Genomic DNA, 21,386 nt, shown 5'->3' with positions numbered 1-21,386 from the left:
CAGAGTCTTATAATTATTACAGCATCCAAAAACATAGCTCACCTCAGGTACACAAGAACATCACATGTAGGCATTCGGCTGCGCTTCTTTTAAATGTCATTGAAGTCTAGAATAATATGTAAAGGGTAATATTAATAATAATAATAATAATAATAATAATAATAATAATAATAATAATAAAAATAATATTTATAATATTATCATCTAGTAAAATCATCCCAAGGCCAATTTAAACATTTACCCATTTCAATAAGTCTGCATGCTCATTTAACATGAAAGCTACAACCTGGCTTTTTGCAATATACATATATATACATCTACATACAGTGTACAGTATATATAAATATATACATATTTAAAGTGAGAGAGAGAGATTCACACATTTCTATCTATCTATCTATCTATCTATCTATCTATCTATCTATCTATCTATCTATCTATCTATCTATCTATCTATCTATCTATCTAGCCCTGTAATCATTGTTGTAATGATGAAATGTCAGTTAGTGTTTGCTGTTGGTGTTATTGATTTGGAATTGCGCTGTGGGTAGTGGTACTGTATATGTAGACTTCCACATCTAGAACTTTTATACTGTAGCATCTAGTTCTCCCTGGGTGATTTCTCTTGCACCTTTCCATCGATTAGTCTGGCCCAAGCAATCTGAGGTCAGAGACAACACTTGCAATTAGTGACAATGCAGCTGCCTGTTGTCTTTGAATAGTGACCAGCCGATGACACTGAAGAAGAAAAACTACAGTGGTAGCAGCTGCAGCATTCCGGGGTGAGAAAGTAGAAACTGTTTTGTGGAAACTTTTATATATAGAAATAAATGAAAAACTACTGTATGCCTTCACTAATGCATCATTTATACACACATTACACTATATTTATGTCCCTGTATACTTGAGCTGTAGCTTTCATGTACAAATGACATTTTCACTGTTGTCTAAATGCGCAAAGCTGAGATAATATTTTGTGTTATCTACTGTAATATATTTGTTTATTACGGAAAGTATTTGCCATTTGCAGCACATGGCACAGAAGGCAATAAGATACAGAGTAGACTGAATAGGCAAATAATTTAATTACAGTAGGTCCCATAGAAAGCAATTTTAAAATAACAGCTACAAAATAACTAACCAGTTTGTTTTTGCTTTTACAGAGCACCACAGGAAGCGTAAAAATGTTTTAATAATCACACTGAAACCACCGTAGTACAGTGGAGAAAAGAGAAAGATTAAAGTGTCTGTAGCATAAATGCATTAATAAACAGATAATCAAAACTTTATTTTACCAAACTGCACAAAAGTGGCATAAAAAAATAACATACTGAATAACAATGTAAAACCAAGACACATTCCCAAACAAATAATTTACTTTATCCTTTGTCTAAATGTCTATCTACACAAGTACATTATTAGAGTATTAGAGCAAAATCATCACTATTCAGCTTCAAGAACAGGGCACTCTTAAGTAACTAACTAACTAACTAACTAACTAACTAACTAACTAACTAGTTGATGGGTTAGTAGGATGAATACATAACCTGTTAAACTAGCTTTCAGATGGCTGACACTCTTGCTCTTTTGAAAATGGTAAATGGCCATGTCATTTTACCACATAATAGGAGCCCCTATTTACTGTACCTTTGATTTTTTTCTTCTTCTTAGTTAACATAGATGCATACAGCATATACTTACTAATATTGATTGACCTAATCTGACTGAATTAACCAGTGTGTAAGGAGCTGCTCATGGTGTGTTTCTGTATATAGGAAATATTTCATGAAAAATCGACCTTGTGAGGCTACGCCTATGGAATGGGACTTTATACAGTATAGTACATTCACTTCCCTAATAGTGGACATACTGTATAGTGTGAAGTTCCAGGTGGGAAAAATTAAGTATACTATTTAATATTTAATAAGGAACTGATGGAAAAATGCCTCAACTATAAGGAATCCAAAATACATTTTCAAACATTATAGCTCTAAAACTATACAGTGGGCAAATATCACAAATATTATAGTACTTTCCATTTATTCTCTATGCCCCATTCCTATTATAGAGAGGTAATAATTACAAAGTACAGTTGTTATTTGGGTGATTAAGTTTTCTGACTGTCACAAGGACTTACATCTACTTGTTAAGCTAAATACTTTCATGGTAATTGTTAACGACATCAGATAATTGAGAGATGTGTGAAACTTCTAGCTAAGTTCTACATTACCATTACTATACATATTATACTATGCATACAAAACAATATAATATGGAGGGGTTCTTAACCACTTCCAGCCTTATTCCAAGTTCTGACTTTTTTTGTGTTGCTAATATCTATATAAAAAAAAAGCATTCGTACAGAATAGCAGCTTTAAAATCTGAATATTAATTAGTTGATTTTCTGGCAAATAATTGGTACAGTATAATTCCACTGAAATAAAACAAAAGTTATTTCGGTCTATCATATAATGACCTATTGTTGGGGTTTATTTATTTTATTACTTAACAAAAGCACAAATTAATTGTAAGTCACATAAAAAAAATCAGCTATTAACTTTTAACAACTGCAATTTATAATGATTAGTGTATACAGTATTTTGGACTGGTTGTTAAATTTTCAACATACTGTATGTGTGTGGTGCTGAGACAATGGTGCTAAGGATGGCTTGTATTCATAACTGTACAATTAATAACTTTGCTTGAAAAGCTGTCTATTAGTTCTTTATTGATGTATAAAACATTACAGTAGTTCATCAGCACATGACTGTACTATTTCCCACATGATCATAACAGCACATCAAACAGAAGTTGTGTACAACTTTTCAAGCGTAATAAAAGGGCCAAAAATAACTGATCTATTTTACATCTATCAATAAATTGTATGTAACAATTTGTATAAAACATAATTGTTTTGAACATTTTGAAAAAAATTATTTTATTTTATTACAAAATAAACCGAGCTGCATCTACAAATAATTTGCTATTCTAAATAGCAATACTTTTAACAGCATGAATTATGTAAGTAAAAACAATTTTACTTTCATATGTTGTTTCTGTTGGCACATTTCAAATAACTTTATTATGTAAAACAGAACAACAGAAAATGGATATAAAATACAGTACATCCTAAAAGCGCTTTCAACTTTAGACGTATTGAATGTATCTCTTTTCCAATCTGCTACATTGGGAAATATCCATCTATATGCAGAACATGGGAAATCCTCCAGAAGAAAGCCAAACTTTGGTTGTTTAACTTTGCTTTTAATAGTCTTGGATTTCAATCAAAATGTCTGATCCACCCTCATGCTGATTAGGATGTATGTCCGATATATATATATATATATATATATATATATATATAAAGAAAAAGAAAAGGCTGCGGCACTCCGTTTGCAAAATGTTGGTGTATTGATTAAAAGGTCATGACAGCAGTACAAATAGCAGCGACGTTTCGGTACTCGCAGGTACCGTTTTCAAGCTGCGTGCTGCTGAAAGGGAAAACAGAATAAACAAGAATAACTTAGATATACTTACTTAAATACTCCCCGCCGCTGAAACATATGCTAATTGATCACATTCCGCCATCACTTCGTGGCGGCGACCGCAATGGAAAGCTGTTGAAGTGTGAGATGTCGTGGATACACCGTCTTAATACAGTATCACCAGCTGGATTGAACGAACGCTATAATTGGAACACTTTTCTATAATAGGGTATCTTATTGTTTAGTAACACCCACTATATTTGGTACATGTGATACGTTACGCTTGCATGTAGCTTATATATAAGTAATGTATACCATTGGGCCACCAGCTTGCCCTCCCTCTTTATTTACTATGAGAGGCCTATGATAGTATGAGAATATCCAGGCTCCGTAATGATTGTTTCTTCCCTTTTGTGTTATGTTGTAGGTTCACTTAATTTCTTCCTGGACATGTCGTTTTGTTATCATTATCACCATGGTTACCTGTTGCCCGTATCAGTGTGTGTTCAAGTATACCGCTTGCGCCCTCACTGTATTGCACATATGTGTCTTTCGTTATTTCACATCGATTTTTATTATTTCACATGCATGCATAATTTTCACTAAAAACGATCAGTTTGTGTCTCCTTCAGCTGCTGTGGGAGGCCGGGGAGAGATCTCAGTCCTCAGCGTCCGGTTGCCAGGCAACGCTTCACGCTCCCCTGGAACCTCCTTACGCTGTGCGGCATGACGTCATCGGCAAGCGCCCGTTACGGACGGACTCCATGCGGGACGCTGCCGCGACCCGGCTTCTCTCAGCGGCGGGGGGTATTTAAGTAAGTATATCTAAGTTATTCTTGTTTATTCTGTTTTCCCTTTCAGCAGCACGCAGCTTGAAAACGGTACCTGCGAGTACCGAAACGTCGCTGCTATTTGTACTGCTGTCATGACCTTTTAATCAATACACCAACATTTTGCAAACGGAGTGCCGCAGCCTTTTCTTTTTCTTTGCATCTACATTTGCTGAGGGCACCCTCTATTTATTTCGACATATCAGCATCAGAGTGCGGGTTCATCCCTTGGACTATATATATATATATATATATATACTCACTCAAACAGTACAGTAAATTTGAGTAAGTCCTATTTAAGTGTCTTCATTTACTGGTTTCTATGTAACCTTTACTTTTGGTGTGATACTGCTGTGCACCTAGACATAAAACATATTGGGTGGTTTGTGCCTGTCTTTGGTGTTACTTAATCATTCTCATTCTCTCTCTCTTTCTCTCTCTATACACATACAGTATAGAACACTTAGGCTATTCTATGCAGATAAAATATGTATTGACAAAAACTACGTTTATATTATTAATGCAACTTTGAGATTTAATGTGGATTTTAATTGAAGTAAATGTCCGTATTGCACCTTTCAAAAATAAGAACATTTTCCAGTATCTTAGATGTTTGCCAGCTCATTCATAAGGTATGCTTGTAAAAAATTGGCTGATAAATTCATTTGCTGTAATAGGGATAACACAGAGTCTGCCACCATTTCCCCCAATTAAACAATTCACAAATCACAAGCTACCTCAACTGAGGTCAAGCAGAATGGCTGCCCTTCTAATACTGCTGTTAGCTATCAGAGGGCTGCAGCTGTGCACAGGAAATAGAATGGAGACAGGTGGAGCTGCATGTCCCTCATAGGTATTTAGCGTGGTAATTTTTTTCAAGTTCAAATCACATTTCTTCAGGACTACAAGCATACAAATAATATAGGTTTACTGACCAGTAAATTGATGAAAATGCTGTTGATTAAAAAACTTAACTTGTACTAAACTGAAAAAAACAACAACAAAAACAAGTTAGCAATGTCTACATGGGTGGTCTTCAGTATGCCGAATGTCAGGATCCTGGCGCACAGTATACCGGCGCCGGAATCCCGACACCCGGCATACCGACAGATATTCTCCCTCATGGGGGTCCACGACACCCCTGGAGGGAGAATAAATAGCGTGGCGTGGGTAGCGCGCCACCATGCCCGCAAGGGGCAGCTTTGTGCTCGCCACGCTGTCGGTATGCCGGCGGTCGGGCTCCCGGCACCGGTATGCTGGTCGCTGGGAGCCCGGCCGCCGGCATACCATACTACACCCGTCTACATATGTAAATGCTATGTAATGCACAGACCTGTAATGTATTTAGTCCTACTGTAATGGAGGTGCATGTTTTGGCTCAATATATAATGTAGGTACTGACATACAAGTTTATCTTTAAGATAGAAGTCCCAGCATGATCTGCTAGCCCCTTGACAAAAGATAGGGAACTAAATGTTGTGTAACTTTGTTCTAACGCTATCCTATATGCTATTATTAGAGACTACAGTATTCCATAAATTGGAGGCCAACAAAGTTATTGTCATTGTCACAAAAAATTGGAAAGGAGCTCCAAATTACATTCATGTAACTTTATGCTCCTAATCTCGGCAAAACACAGATTAAATCACACCTTAGTCCAGTGGTTCCCAAACTGTGTGCCGTGGCACCCTGGGGTGCCTCAGGACACTTGCAGGGGTGCCTCGGGTTGGTGGTCCAGGATCAATTAAAATGATTTATGGTTAATGTAATAGGCAAAGCCAGTGCTGGGGGCTGCCAATCATAACATGTTTGGACAAACAGGCAAATCCTGTCCCTCAACACACACAATTGACCCTAAGGGTGACATATAAGCACAATTTACTTAACTTAATATTTCTTTCTTAATTTATCAATAAGAAACCTTTGACCTAGGGGTGCCGTGAAAACAATTCTGATGCTCTAGGGCGCCGTGCTTGTAAAATGTTTGGGAACCACTGCCTTAGTCTATAAACTGATTAATATCCGGTTCTGTCAGCAATTATATTAGTCTTCAAAATAATATTCTAGATTTATCACACCCGCAAACATTTAATGCATCCCCGCTCAAGGTAAACTGATACACTTTTATCGCACATGTAAACATACACATGCCCTTCTGCAGCCTTTCATTTAATATTTAACATAATACACATTTTGCTGAGCACTACTAACATAGGCCCTCATTCCGAGTTGTTCGCTCGGTAGCTGCTTTTAGCAGCATTGCACACGCAATATCTTAGCTTAGCAGAATAGCGAACGAAAGATTAGCAGAACTGCTACTAAATAATTTGCTGCAGTTTCTGAGTAGCTCCAGACCTACTCCTAGACTGCGATCACCTCAGTCCGTTTAATTCCTGGTTTGACGTCACAAACACGCCCTGCGTTCGGCCAGCCACTCCCCCGTTTTCCAGCCACTTCTGCGTTTTTACCTGGCATGCCTGCGTTTTTTTAGCACACTCCCTGAAAACGGGCAGTTTCCGCCCAAAAAAATCCACTTCCTGTCAATCACACTACGATCACTCGAGCGAAGAAAAAACGTCGCTCGAGCTTGTGTAAATCTACAAAGTTTTGTGTGAAAGTACATTTTTGCCATTTTTTACTTAATCGCTGATCGCTGCACTGCGAAAATCAGCAGCGAGCGATCAAGTCGGAATGGCCCCCATAATACACAGCTTACTGAGCACTACTCATATAATACACAGCTTACTGAGCGCTACTCATATAATACACAGCTTACTGAGCGCTACTACCATAATACACATCTTACTGAGCACTACTAACATAATACACAGCTTACTGAGCACCACTACCATAATACACAGCTTACTGAGCACTACTCATATAATACACAGCTTACTGAGCGCTACTCATATAATACAGAGCTTACTGAGCGCTACTACCATAATACACATCTTACTGAGCACTACTAACATAATACACAGTTTACTGAGCACTACTAACATAATACATAGTAATACACATCTTACTAAGCACTACTAACATAGGGGGTCATTCCGAGTTGATCGCAGCTGTGCTAAATTTAGCACAGCTACGATCATCTTTCCTGACATGCGGGGGAACGCCCAGCACAGCGCTAGCCCGCCCCGCATGTCAGTGCCGGCCCCCCTGCAGAAGTGCAACGGCATCGCACAGCGGCGATGCTTTGCACTTCAGTAGTATCTTCCGACCAGCGCAGCTTTAGCGTGCTGGCCGTGAGCTACTCCTCGCTCCCCGGCCCGCAGCGGCTGCATATGACATCACACAGCCGCTGCTGCCCGCCCCCCGTTCAGTCCAGCCACGGCTGTGTTGGCCAGACCATGCCTACGAAACGTTTTGCCCCCTCCCGCCCATCGATCGCCTCTGCCTGTCAATCAGGCAGAGGCGATCACTGTCCTGCTACGGCCTTCGGCCTTCTGGCATGCACTGGCGCACAATGGCGCCGGCGTAGCAGGGACCCGTTCACTCTGCTGCGTTAAAACGCAGGGAGTGAACGGGTCAGAATGACCCCCATAATGCAGAGCTTAGTGAGCACTACTAACATAATATACATTTTACTATGCATTACTAAAATAATACACAGCTTAATGAGCACTACTAACATTATCCACAGCGTACTGAGCACTACTAACATAATACAGAGCTAACTGAGCACTACTAACATAATACACAGCTTACTGAACACTACTAACATACAGTAATACACAGCTTACTGAGCACTACTAACATAATACACAGCTTACTGAACACTACTAACATAGGGGGTAATTCCAAGTTGATCGCAGCAGGATTTTTGATAGCAATTGGGCAAAACCATGTGCACTGCAGGGAAGGCAGATATAACATGTGCAGAAAGAGTTAGAATTGGGTGGGTTATTTTATTTCTGTGCAGTTTAAATACTGGCTGCTCTATTTTTACACTGCAATTTAGATTGCAGATTGAACACACCCCACCCAAATCTAACTCTCTCTGCACATGTTATATCTGCCTCCCCTGCAGTGCACATGGTTTTGCCCAATTGCTAACAAAAATCCTGCTGCGATCAACTTGGAATTACCCCCATAATACAGAGCTTACGGAGGAGCACTACTAACATAATACAAAGTTTACTGAGCACTACTAACAAAATACACATCTTACTAAGCACTACCAACATAAAACACAGCTTACTGAGCACTACGAACATAGGGGCTAATTCAGACCTGATCGGTGCTGTGCGTGTTCGCACAGCAGCGATCAGGCTTGAACTGTGAATGTATCGGCGCCGCAGTGAGCCGGCGCATGCCAGACAGCCGACGTCTGTATTTAGCTAGTGATCGCCTCTGCCTGACTGACAGGCAGAGGCGGTCGATGGGTGGGAGGGGGCGGGACGGTGGTGTTAAGCCGCCGTTTAAGGGAAGCGGTCCAGCCAACGCAGGCGTGGCTGGACCGTGCCAGGGGTGGGTAGCGGCGGCTGTGTGATGTCACATGCAGCCGCAGCGACCCGGGCAGTGACAAGTAGCTCACGGCCAGCACGCAGCAGCTGCGCTGGCCGGGAGCTACTCCTGAAGTACAAAAGCATCGCTGCTGTGCGATGCTTTTATACTTCTGCCACGGGGCAGGGACTGACATGTGGGGCGGGCTAGCCCTGTGCTGGGCGTCCCCCCCGCATGTCAGTGTGCCTGATTGTAGCTGTGCTAAATTTAGCACAGCTACGATCAACTCTGAATCACCCCCATAATATACATCTTACTAAGCACTACTAACATAATACAGCTTATTGAGCACTACTAACATAATACACAGCTTACTAAGCACTAACATAATACAGAGCTTACTGAGCAATACTAACATAATACTAGAGATGAGCGCCGGAAATTTTTCGGGTTTTGTGTTTTGGTTTTGGGTTCGGTTCCGCGGCCGTGTTTTGGGTTCGACCGCGTTTTGGCAAAACCTCACCGAATTTTTTTTGTCGGATTCGGGTGTGTTTTGGATTCGGGTGTTTTTTTCAAAAAACCCTAAAAAACAGCTTAAATCATAGAATTTGGGGGTCATTTTGATCCCAAAGTATTATTAACCTCAAAAAACATAATTTACACTCATTTTCAGCCTATTCTGAACACATCACACCTCACAATATTATTTTTAGTCCTAAAATTTGCACCGAGGTCGCTGTGTGAGTAAGATAAGCGACCCTAGTGGCCGACACAAACACCGGGCCCATCTAGGAGTGGCACTGCAGTGTCACGCAGGATGGCCCTTCCAAAAAACCCTCCCCAAACAGCACATGACGCAAAGAAAAAAAGAGGCGCAATGAGGTAGCTGACTGTGTGAGTAAGATTAGCGACCCTAGTGGCCGACACAAACACCGGGCACATCTAGGAGTGGCACTGCAGTGTCACGCAGGATGTCCCTTCCAAAAAACCCTCCCCAAACAGCACATGACGCAAAGAAAAAAAGAGGCGCAATGAGGTAGCTGACTGTGTGAGTAAGATTAGCGACCCTAGTGGCCGACACAAACACCGGGCCCATCTAGGAGTGGCACTGCAGTGTCACGCAGGATGTCCCTTCCAAAAAACCCTCCCCAATCAGCACATGATGCAAAGAAAAAGAAAAGAAAAAAGAGGTGCAAGATGGAATTATCCTTGGGCCCTCCCACCCACCCTTATGTTGTATAAACAAAACAGGACATGCACACTTTAACCAACCCATCATTTCAGTGACAGGGTCTGCCACACGACTGTGACTGATATGACGGGTTGGTTTGGACCCCCCCCAAAAAAGAAGCAATTAATCTCTCCTTGCACAAACTGGCTCTACAGAGGCAAGATGTCCACCTCATCTTCACCCTCCGATATATCACCGTGTACATCCCCCTCCTCACAGATTATCAATTCGTCCCCACTGGAATCCACCATCTCAGCTCCCTGTGTACTTTGTGGAGGCAATTGCTGCTGGTCAATGTCTCCGCGGAGGAATTGATTATAATTCATTTTAATGAACATCATCTTCTCCACATTTTCTGGATGTAACCTCGTACGCCGATTGCTGACAAGGTGAGCGGCGGCACTAAACACTCTTTCGGAGTACACACTTGTGGGAGGGCAACTTAGGTAGAATAAAGCCAGTTTGTGCACATTCTGTTTGTGCCGTGAACTACCGCACTGTACACTGGTTGATAAAGAGATAGTAGTATACTCGTAACAACTAGTATGACACTATGACGACGGTATAAAGAATGAAAAAAAAACCACGGTTAGGTGGTATATATTATAATAATAATACAATTATGGATGGACGGACTGCCTGCCGACTGCCGACACAGAGGTAGCCACAGCCGTGAACTACCGCACTGTACACTGGTTGATAAAGAGATAGTAGTATACTCGTAACAATTAGGATGACACTATGACGGTATAAAGAATGAAAAAAAAACCACGGTTAGGTGGTAGGTATATAATAATAAATAATACAATTCTGGTCGGACGGACTGCCTGCCGTGTGCCGACACAGAGGTAGCCACAGCCGTGAACTACCGCACTGTACACTGGTTGATAAAGAGATAGTAGTATACTCGTAACAATTAGGATGACACTATGACGGTATAAAGAATGAAAAAAAAAACCACGGTTAGGTGGTAGGTATATAATAATAAATAATACAATTCTGGTCGGACGGACTGCCTGCCGTGTGCCGACACAGAGGTAGCCACAGCCGTGAACTACCGCACTGTACACTGGTTGATAAAGAGATAGTAGTATACTCGTAACAATTAGGATGACACTATGACGGTATAAAGAATGAAAAAAAAAACCACGGTTAGGTGGTAGGTATATAATAATAAATAATACAATTCTGGTCGGACGGACTGCCTGCCGTGTGCCGACACAGAGGTAGCCACAGCCGTGAACTACCGCACTGTACACTGGTTGATAAAGAGATAGTAGTATACTCGTAACAATTAGGATGACACTATGACGGTATAAAGAATGAAAAAAAAAACCACGGTTAGGTGGTAGGTATATAATAATAAATAATACAATTCTGGTCGGACGGACTGCCTGCCGTGTGCCGACACAGAGGTAGCCACAGCCGTGAACTACCGCACTGTACACTGGTTGATAAAGAGATAGTAGTATACTCGTAACAATTAGGATGACACTATGACGGTATAAAGAATGAAAAAAAAAACCACGGTTAGGTGGTAGGTATATAATAATAAATAATACAATTCTGGTCGGACGGACTGCCTGCCGTGTGCCGACACAGAGGTAGCCACAGCCGTGAACTACCGCACTGTACACTGGTTGATAAAGAGATAGTAGTATACTCGTAACAATTAGGATGACACTATGACGGTATAAAGAATGAAAAAAAAACCACGGTTAGGTGGTAGGTATATAATAATAAATAATACAATTCTGGTCGGACGGACTGCCTGCCGTGTGCCGACACAGAGGTAGCCACAGCCGTGAACTACCGCACTGTACACTGGTTGATAAAGAGATAGTAGTATACTCGTAACAATTAGGATGACACTATGACGGTATAAAGAATGAAAAAAAAAACCACGGTTAGGTGGTAGGTATATAATAATAAATAATACAATTCTGGTCGGACGGACTGCCTGCCGTGTGCCGACACAGAGGTAGCCACAGCCGTGAACTACCGCACTGTACACTGGTTGATAAAGAGATAGTAGTATACTCGTAACAATTAGGATGACACTATGACGGTATAAAGAATGAAAAAAAAACCACGGTTAGGTGGTAGGTATATAATAATAAATAATACAATTCTGGTCGGACGGACTGCCTGCCGTGTGCCGACACAGAGGTAGCCACAGCCGTGAACTACCGCACTGTACTGTGTCTGCTGCTAATATAGACTGGTTGATATTTAAAGAGATATTAGTAGTATACAACAATACTATACTGGTGGTCAGGCACTGGTCACCACTCCTGCAGCAAAAGTGTGCACTGTTAATTAATATAATTGTACTCCTGGCTCCTGCTAACAACCTGCAGTGCTCCCCAGTCTCCCCCACAATTAATTATAAGCTTTTAATTTATACATTGATGACTGTGCAGCACACTGGGCTGAGCTGAGTGCACACAGACTGAGTCACACTGTGTGACTGACTGTGCTGTGTATCGTTTTTTTTTTCAGGCAGAGAACGGATATAGCAGAGAGAAGTGAACGGATATATTATATTAAATAAAAGTTAACTAGCAACTGCACTGGTCACTGACTGTGGTAAACTAACTCTGTCTGCGACTCTGCACAATCTCTCTCTCTCTATCTAATCTATCTCTATTCTAATGGAGAGGACGCCAGACACGTCCTCTCCCTATCAATCTCAATGCACGAGTGAAAATGGCGGCGACGCGCGGCTCCTTATATAGAATCCGAGTCTCGCGATAGAATCCGAGCCTCGCGAGAATCCGACAGCGTCATGATGACGTTCGGGCGCGCTCGGGTTAACCGAGCAAGGCGGGAAGATCCGAGTCGCTCGGACCCGTGAAAAAAAACATGAAGTTCGGGCGGGTTCGGATTCCGAGGAACCGAACCCGCTCATCTCTACATAATACACAGTTTACTGAGCACTACTAACATAACACACAGCTTACTGAGCACTACTAACATTTGGGGCAATTCAGAGTTGATCGGCGCAGCAAATTTGTTAGCAGTTGGGCAAAACCATGTGCACTGCAGGAGGGAGGGGGGAAGATATAACATGTGTATTTACCCTGCACAGAAACAAAATAACCCACCCAAATCTAACTCTCTCTGCAAATGATATATCTGCCACACCAGCAGTGCACATGGGGGTAATTCTGAGTTGATCGCAGCTTCAAGTTTGTTAGCAATTGGGCAAAACCAGGGCCCTCATTCCGAGTCGTTCGCTCGGAAAATTTCTTCGCATCGCAGCGTTTTCCCGCTTAGTGCGCATGCGCAATGTCCGCATTGCGACTGCGCCAAGTAAATTTGCTATGAAGTTTGGATTTTTACTCACGGCTTTTTCTTCGCTCAGGCGATCGTAGTGTGATTGACAGGAAATGGGTGTTACTGGGCGGAAACAGGCCGTTTTATGGGCGTGTGGGAAAAAACGCTACCGTTTCCGGAAAAAACGCAGGAGTGGCTGGAGAAACGGGGGAGTGTCTGGGCGAACGCTGGGTGTGTTTGTGACGTCAAACCAGGAACGACAAGCACTGAACTGATCGCAGATGCCGAGTAAGTCTGAAGCTACTCTGAAACTGCTAAGAAGTTTGTAATCGCAAAATTGCGAATACGTCGTTCGCAATTTTAGGATGCTAAGATTCACTCCCAGTAGGCGGCGGCTTAGCGTGAGCAACTCTGCTAAAATCGCCTTGCGAGCGAACAACTCGGAATGACCTCCCATGTGCACTGCAGGGGAGGCAGATTTAACATGTGCAGAGAGAGAGAGATTTGGGTGTGGTGTGTTCAAACTGAAATCTAATTTGCAGTGTAAAATAAAGCAGCCAGTATTTACCCTGCACAGAAACAATATAACCCACCCAAATCTAACTCTCTCTGCAAATGTTATATCTGCCCCCCCTGCAGTGCACATGGTTTTGCCCAACTGCTAAAAAATTTCCTGCTGCGATCAACTTGGAATTACCTCCATGGTCTTGCCCAACTGCTAACAAATTTGCTGCTGCGATCAACTCTGAATTACCCCCATTATCCACAGCTTACTGAGTACTACTAACACAGGGGGTCATTCTGACCTGATCGCTCGCTGCAGTTCTTCGCAGCGCAGCGATCAGGTCAGAACTGCGCATGCATCGGCACCGCAGTGCACCGGCGCATGGCTGATAGCCGGCGGCTGTCATTGCCTAGCGATTGCCTCTTTCTGATTGACAGGCAGAGGCGGTCGCTGTGCGGGAGGGGGTGGCACTGCAGCATTTGGCCACCGTTTTGTCGGCGCGGTCCGGCCAACGCACGGGGGGGGGGGGGGCCACAGTGGCTGCGTGATGTCACACGCAGCCGCTGCGACCCAGGTCAGCAACGAGTAACTCCTGGCCAGCCGCAGGGGCTGCGCTGGCCGGGAGTTACTCTACAAGTACAAAAGCATCGCCGCTGTGCGATGCTTTTGTACTTGTCTGGGGGAAGCCGGCCTGACATGCAGTGCGGACTAGCCCTGTGCTGGGCGTCTCCCCGCATGTCAGTGTAAGTGATCGTAGCTGTGCTAAATTTAGCACAGCTACGATCAGGTCGGAATGACCCCCATAATAGACAGCTTACTGAGCACCACTACCATAATACAGAGCTTACTGAGCACTGCTAACATAATACACAGCTTACTGAGCACTACTAACATAATACACAGCTTACTGAACACTACTAACATAATACAGAGCTCACGGAGCACTACTAACATAATACATAATTTACTGAGCACTACTAACATAATACACATCTTACTAAGCCCTACTAACATAATGCAGAGCTAACTGAGCACTACTAACATAATATACATATAACTAAGCACTACTAAAATAATCCACAGCTTAATGAGCACTACTAACATTATCCACAGCTTACTGAGCACTACTAACATAATACAGAGCTTACTGAGCACTACTAACATAAAACACAGCTTACTGAACACTACTAACATACAGTAATACACAGCTTACTGAGCACTACTAACATAATACATAGCTTACTGAGCACTACTAACATAATACACATCTTATTAAGAACTACTAACATAATACAGCTTATTGAGCACTACTAACATAAAACACAGCTTACTGAACACTACTAACATACAGTAATACACAGCTCACTGAGCACTACTAACATAATACATAGCTTACTGAGCACTACTAACATAATACACATCTTATTAAGAACTACTAACATAATACAGCTTACTGAGCACTACTAACATAGGGGGTAATTCTGAGTTGATCCCAGCAGCAAGTTTGTTAGCAGTTGGACAAAACCATGTATACTTCAGGGGGAGCAAATATAACATTTGCAGAGAGAGTTAGATTTGGGTGGGTTATTTTGTTTCTGTGCAGCGTAAATACTGGCTGCTTTATTTTTACACTGCATTTTAGATTTCAGTTTGAACACACCCCACCCAAATCTAACTCTCTCCGCAAATGTTATATCTGCCCCTCCTGCAGTGCACATGGTTTTGCCCAACTGCTAACAAATTTGCTGCTGCGATCAACTCAGAATTAGGCCCATAATACACAGCTCCCAAAGCACTACTGACATAATACACAGCTAAGCATAATACACAGCTTACTAAGGCTAACTACATCATAAACCCTCCCATTGGCTATATAAACACTGCTGCAGCAAAAACCGATACTTTAAGAAATTGCTGAGATTTAATTACTTGACTGTAAATTCACAATTGGTAGTAAAAAGAAAGGCAAAAATTCCCGCACCTTGGTTCTCTTCTCTAGAATCCTTCATCTGGTGGATGCCATGGATGGAGATGATGACCCATCATGTCCACGATAAAGATGACAATTTCATCAGATATGGGACCCTTGGCTATATATGTAATATAATGATGTGTGGTCAGCTGAGGTACCAGCCGAGGGTTCACTGCACCTCAGCTGATCACACAACTTCAGCTGATTGGCTTACAACAGCAGTCCATGATCAGTGATCCATGAGTGGTGGAAAACTTTTTTTGATTTATTAACTATTACTAAGTTTATTTTCTGTATGTATGCAGGGTGTGGTCTATCAGACACAGTAGCTGGCTCTGCGCTCTGCAAGGGCAAGGCAGAGCTCTGGGAAATGGGCCAAAGCCTCTAGTAACGCTATCTGAAGGGGACATTATTTTAAAAGTGCTTGGTATGAAAAGTTTTAACAATTGAAGTTTGTTAAATCTGGGCTGATCACATTTCTCAACAGAGGTATTGAAAATGTGATCAGCATGTGGAGCAGAATACATATGTATTCCCGGCGGATGGGATGCCGGCTTTCAGTATCCCAACAGCGGCATCCCACCCGCCTGATTGCCGGCAGTGGTGCGAGCTATACGAGTCCGCTTGTGTTCTCGGTGGCTCACTGCACTCACCACAGGATCTATTCCCACTTTATGGGTGTTGTGGACAACCACGAGTGGGAATAGCCCCGTGCGCCGATATTCAGTCTGTTGGCATTGTCGGCTGTCGAGATTCCGGCATCGGTATAATGACCGGGATCCCACAGCCAGCAAATTGATTGCCTCCTTGGAGCTGATACGAATTTTAGGGCATGGCGGATATTTGTATGAAATGTCCTCCAAAAGTTCTCTGATACATTTATGTGAAACTAATAATAAATAATGTGAAAAGGGTGTGAAAATGACCATTTTCACATTATTTTAGTAGGAAAAAACTGATAAATATGCCCCCAAAAGTTTTATGACACAAAAACAAGGCACATATACTACAGTGAGAAACAGAATGATTGCTCAAATCAATTTATTAGTCCATCACAAGTGCATGTATAGAAGGGTCTAATCTATTCTTAAAAAAAAAAAACCCATCCCCAGCACACCATAATGGACCAGCAAAAGATACGTACATCCTACATGATAATGTAATACACAGATTTCAATTACAGCTATGGAGGTCCTAAGCTTCATGATAATACCACCTACTTTGGGTCATACATTTATGTATTTCTAAAATGAAAGCTAACTTTTTTCTAATCTAGATTAATTTAGATGCACTTGTGATGGACCAATATATTTATTTGAGCAACTACCTACAAAATTAGTCTAAAAAATATTACCGTGTAGGAGATCACTAACAGGTTGAACTCGATGGACAAATTGTCTTTTTTCAACCTATGAAACTATGTTACTATGTTACCAATCGATGTATCACTTGTCTGAGAGGCATGAATGGGATCAGCAGTTGGAGGGTAAGCTGATCATTGTTGTGCCATATTGGAGGATCTTGGTTTGCCTCTACATGATTTAGCTCTCAAATAGGAAATAATAAAAATAAAGACGTTATTTATATAGCACTTTTCTCTCAAAAGAACTTCCAGTCCTACTGGGAGAAAATACAAAATAAACTTAACAGGAAAGAGAAGCAAGCTATTTTGTTGTATTTATTTTTAGGAACTAAAGGGACATTAGTGAAATGCGTAAGTAAAAGTCTTTAATTCTGGTTTTAAAGGATTCTAGAATGGGTGCTTCTCGAACTGTGCTGGAAAATGCGTTTCATAGTTTCAGAGTCCTTCATCTACAGTAATCGAGTGGGGCAGCATGAATTAGAAGCTGCTTCAGGTATCTTCGGACCTGGTTATGTGGAGCTTTGAAAGTCAGTAAGCTAATCTTGAAATATATATTCTATTTTACAGGCTGCCAGATTGGGTGTTATGTGGCTGGAACTGGGCTGGTTCGTTAACAGCCTGGCAACTGCATTTTATACCAAGGTAGAGGGCATTGCTGTGGTCTAAGCGTGATGATACAAACGATTGTATGACTTTAGGCAGAACCTCAGAGGGAATTAGGTGCTTGATTCTGGTTATGTTCCTCAGATGAATAAGGATTTGATTGTGACTGATACCTGGACAACACCAACATTTCTGCACATGTTCAGTGTTTTGTAATTCTGAACCCCAAAGCGTAAGTCTAGTTGGTTGGCTAAGCTGCAATCTTGTCCTTTGATGGCAAGCTTACATCATAAAGACTTCTGTTTTATCATGATTCAGTTGCAGCCAACTGGCACTCATTCACTCCTGGAGCTAGACAGTCATTTAGGGTTGCAGCTTGGTTCTCAGTACCTGGAGCAAAGGACAGGTACAGTTGTGTACCATCTGCATAGCAATGGTAGACCAGGCCATGATGTCTGTTTCAATTAGTGGTAGTATGTACTGCATACTATACTATCAGCCAAATTCCCCCACAGATGTGTCCACTTACACCTATCCACAAATCATGCAACATAGCCACATATGGTGCAGCATGAACTTTGCAACTTAGCTGCACCATACGGCTTTTTCTTTAAATGTGCAATTTACTTTTTCCCATTTTCTTGAAAAATTCAGGAAACAAGCAGGCAATCTGGTTAAAACAGGCAAAATACTGAAGACCGATACGAGTGACCTGCCATGCGTTGCACCATGTATCATTAGGCTTCATCTGTGACTTTCTACCAAATCCTTTGTGACAAAAATACTAATCCTAAGTGCCTAGTACACTATAAGTAAATTTGAATGCAACCAACATGTAAAACTCAGGAAAAAGTAAGCAGACATAGGAATTGCTACCTGTGACATAGGGGGTCATTCCGAGTTGATCGCTCGCTAGCAGTTTTTAGCAGCCGTGCAAACACTATGCCGCCACCCACTGGGAGTGTATTTTAGCTTAGCAGAAGTGCGAACGGTTGTTTTGCAGAGCGCCTGCAAAAAATGTTTGTGTATTTTCAGAGTAACTCAAAACCTACTCAGCGCTTGCGATCACTTCAGACTATTCAGTTCCTGATTTGACATCATACACCCACCCACCATCCGCCCAGCCACAACTGCGTTTTCCCTGGCATGCCTGCGTTTTTCCTAACACTCCCTGAAAATTGTCAGTTGCCACCCAGAAACGCCCACTTCATGTCAATAACTCTGCGGCAACCAGTGCGACTGAAATGCATCGCTAGATCCTGTGCAAAACTACATCATTCGTTGTGCCTGTACGCATGCGTAAAACAGCCATTTTTTAGCCTGATCACTGCGCTGCGAACAAATGCAGCGAGCGATCAACTCAGAATGACCCCCATAGTGTCTAAGATGCACCAGTTGTCTTGAGCCATATGGAACAAAAAGGATTGTTGTATCAGGACACATCTGCACATATGAAGAAGTATTTATATTTTGTGAGGAATAGAGAAATACAATTTTATCATTTATGATTTTTGGCCAACCGTGTGGCCAGCAGGTGCTGGTCATCATCATGCTTCTCTGACAGGGCCAATACATAGATGACAGGGACAGTACAGTGGCCAAGAACAGAAAGGACAGGGCCAAGATAGAGAACCAAAATAGAGGTGACAGGGACAAGAGAGAGGTGACAGGGACAGGACCAGGACATAGTTATGGGATCAGTATGATTTACCTACAATCAAAATACCGATGGTCAAAATACCAACAACAAATGACCGATGGTCAATATGCCGACAAGGTCAAAATACAGACACGGTCAAATACCGACATTTAAAATGTCGACACGGTCAAAAGACAGACATTTAAAATGTTGTCAGGTCAAAAAGTCGCCACAAGTTTTTTTTTTTAAACATTGGTGTGTATGTCGCCATAGGACGACATGGACACCGTATAAGTGTACCGTATCCCCACGCATGGCTCGCTGCATTCGCCATGCTTCAGGCGTGGTGCCTCGCTGCGCTCGGCACACTATTATGTTCCCCCTCCAGGTCCACAGGGATGGTAAAGTATGAACAAATTGGTTTCAATGATAAAATCCTGAAAAACTCATGTTGATTTTGTGACCTATTGTCATTTTAAATGTCGGTATTTTGACTGTGTCTGCATTTTTAATGTCGGTATTTTGACCATGTCATATTTTGACCTAGTTTGTATTTGAACCATCGGTCAATGGTTGTCGGTATTTTGACCGTGGGGATTTTGATTGTAGGTAAATTGACTGCATCCCATGAAAAAGCCACGACATTACCTCCTGGAGCCTGTGAAAATATCCAAATGTTGTATAGTGAGTGTGGAAATGAAACACTTGTAGACTAGATTTAGAATGTACAATACGTTTAATTTGTATTGATTTAGTGATGTCAGCGTGCATATGAAGGTTCTACTCTGTTTGCAAGTAAAAAAAGATGAAATGTAGGAGCTAGTTCCTGCAGATACATATAAGTTTGTAAAAAGTTGGACAAAAAAATTCTGTAAAAGTTGGACAACTTGCAACTGTAGCTGCACAAAAATCTTCCGTTTTAAAGAGTGAGACAAGTTTTGCATACCGATAAGATGATGTGTTCTATTTGTACGTCAAACATTACTTACTTAAAATAGCAAACCAGAAAAATAGACCATAAAAAATGTCCAGGTACAGTAAGTCCTGCCAGATATTGACATAACGGTACAGCTTTGATATGAACTCCAACAGAGACGGGAATACTTTTAAACCTCTGCGTTGCTGATCCCTTTAAAATAGTCACAGAGAAAATTTTAAATTGATGAAAAAAATCTGTGTTACCGTCTGTTCAGGGGAAGTGTCTCTAATTGATCTGACACAGAACTGTGCTGGTGATTTGTGTGTGTTGCAACTTTACACAGAACAAAATTAGAAATCGGGAAAATTCCATCAACTGACCAGGATTACTTTAAGCATACATTAACCTGGAATCCTTCCCACATTCAGCTATAGTAAGTGGCAGCTCTTATTACCGTTATAAACACTTTGCATTCGACCACAATATTCACATCTTTCTCAGTAAATTCAATACCAATAATGTATGTCCCAGAATAGGCACGCATTATTTAATTTCTAGTTGTCCATCTAGCTAGTGTGATTATAAAAACATTCCTAACTTAATTTTGTTTTGAATTTGGTCCATTATTTCTATACACAGTGAAATTATCTTGGCCGTTTACTAGCAGGCTTATCAACCATTTCACTGTTATTTTTTTAATGAGAAGCAACATAGTTTTACTGACATGCTAATATGCTGTACTGGCTATGCATCAAAATTAATAGCAACATACTGTGTCATAAACAAAAGCAGGGGAGTCACATAAGATATATAGAGGGGTTAATGAGACAAGTCCTACTCCAAGGTAGAACGTGTTGGACTGTAGCAGGATAGTTTCTACTACAGTATAGTTCAGATTCTGAATGACCTTAGTGCTTATGCAGTAATTAGTGACCTCACATGCCAGCATGTCCAGTATGTCCAGCAGTGGAGTATCATAGAGCAGTAGTAAAACTGGCAAATACAGTATGTTAATGATGTTTTAAACATATTGGGGGAGATTCAAATGTTTGAAAAGTCAGTTGGGTGTCTGGTTTTTCCTGTCTATTAGATAGGAAAAAACAGACTC

At 41.5% G+C, this 21,386-nt stretch overlaps 1 protein-coding gene across 1 annotated transcript in view; it reads right to left on the bottom strand.

Annotated features, from left to right (window-relative positions):
- Positions 1 to 21,386, bottom strand: part of TENM3 (teneurin transmembrane protein 3) — a 1,613,133-nt gene that overhangs the window by 1,562,246 nt on the left and 29,501 nt on the right. The window contains exon 2 of the mRNA XM_063920671.1: positions 43 to 106. The gene's annotated coding sequence lies outside the window, so the exon portion shown is untranslated. The remainder of the gene's footprint in view (positions 1 to 42; positions 107 to 21,386) is intronic.

The sequence above is a fragment of the Pseudophryne corroboree genome, chromosome 1 (genome assembly GCF_028390025.1).
Source record: "Pseudophryne corroboree isolate aPseCor3 chromosome 1, aPseCor3.hap2, whole genome shotgun sequence".
Classification (NCBI taxonomy): Eukaryota; Metazoa; Chordata; class Amphibia; order Anura; family Myobatrachidae; genus Pseudophryne; species Pseudophryne corroboree.
Note: the sequence above shows the minus strand (reverse complement) of the source record. Positions and strands in the feature narration are given on the sequence as shown.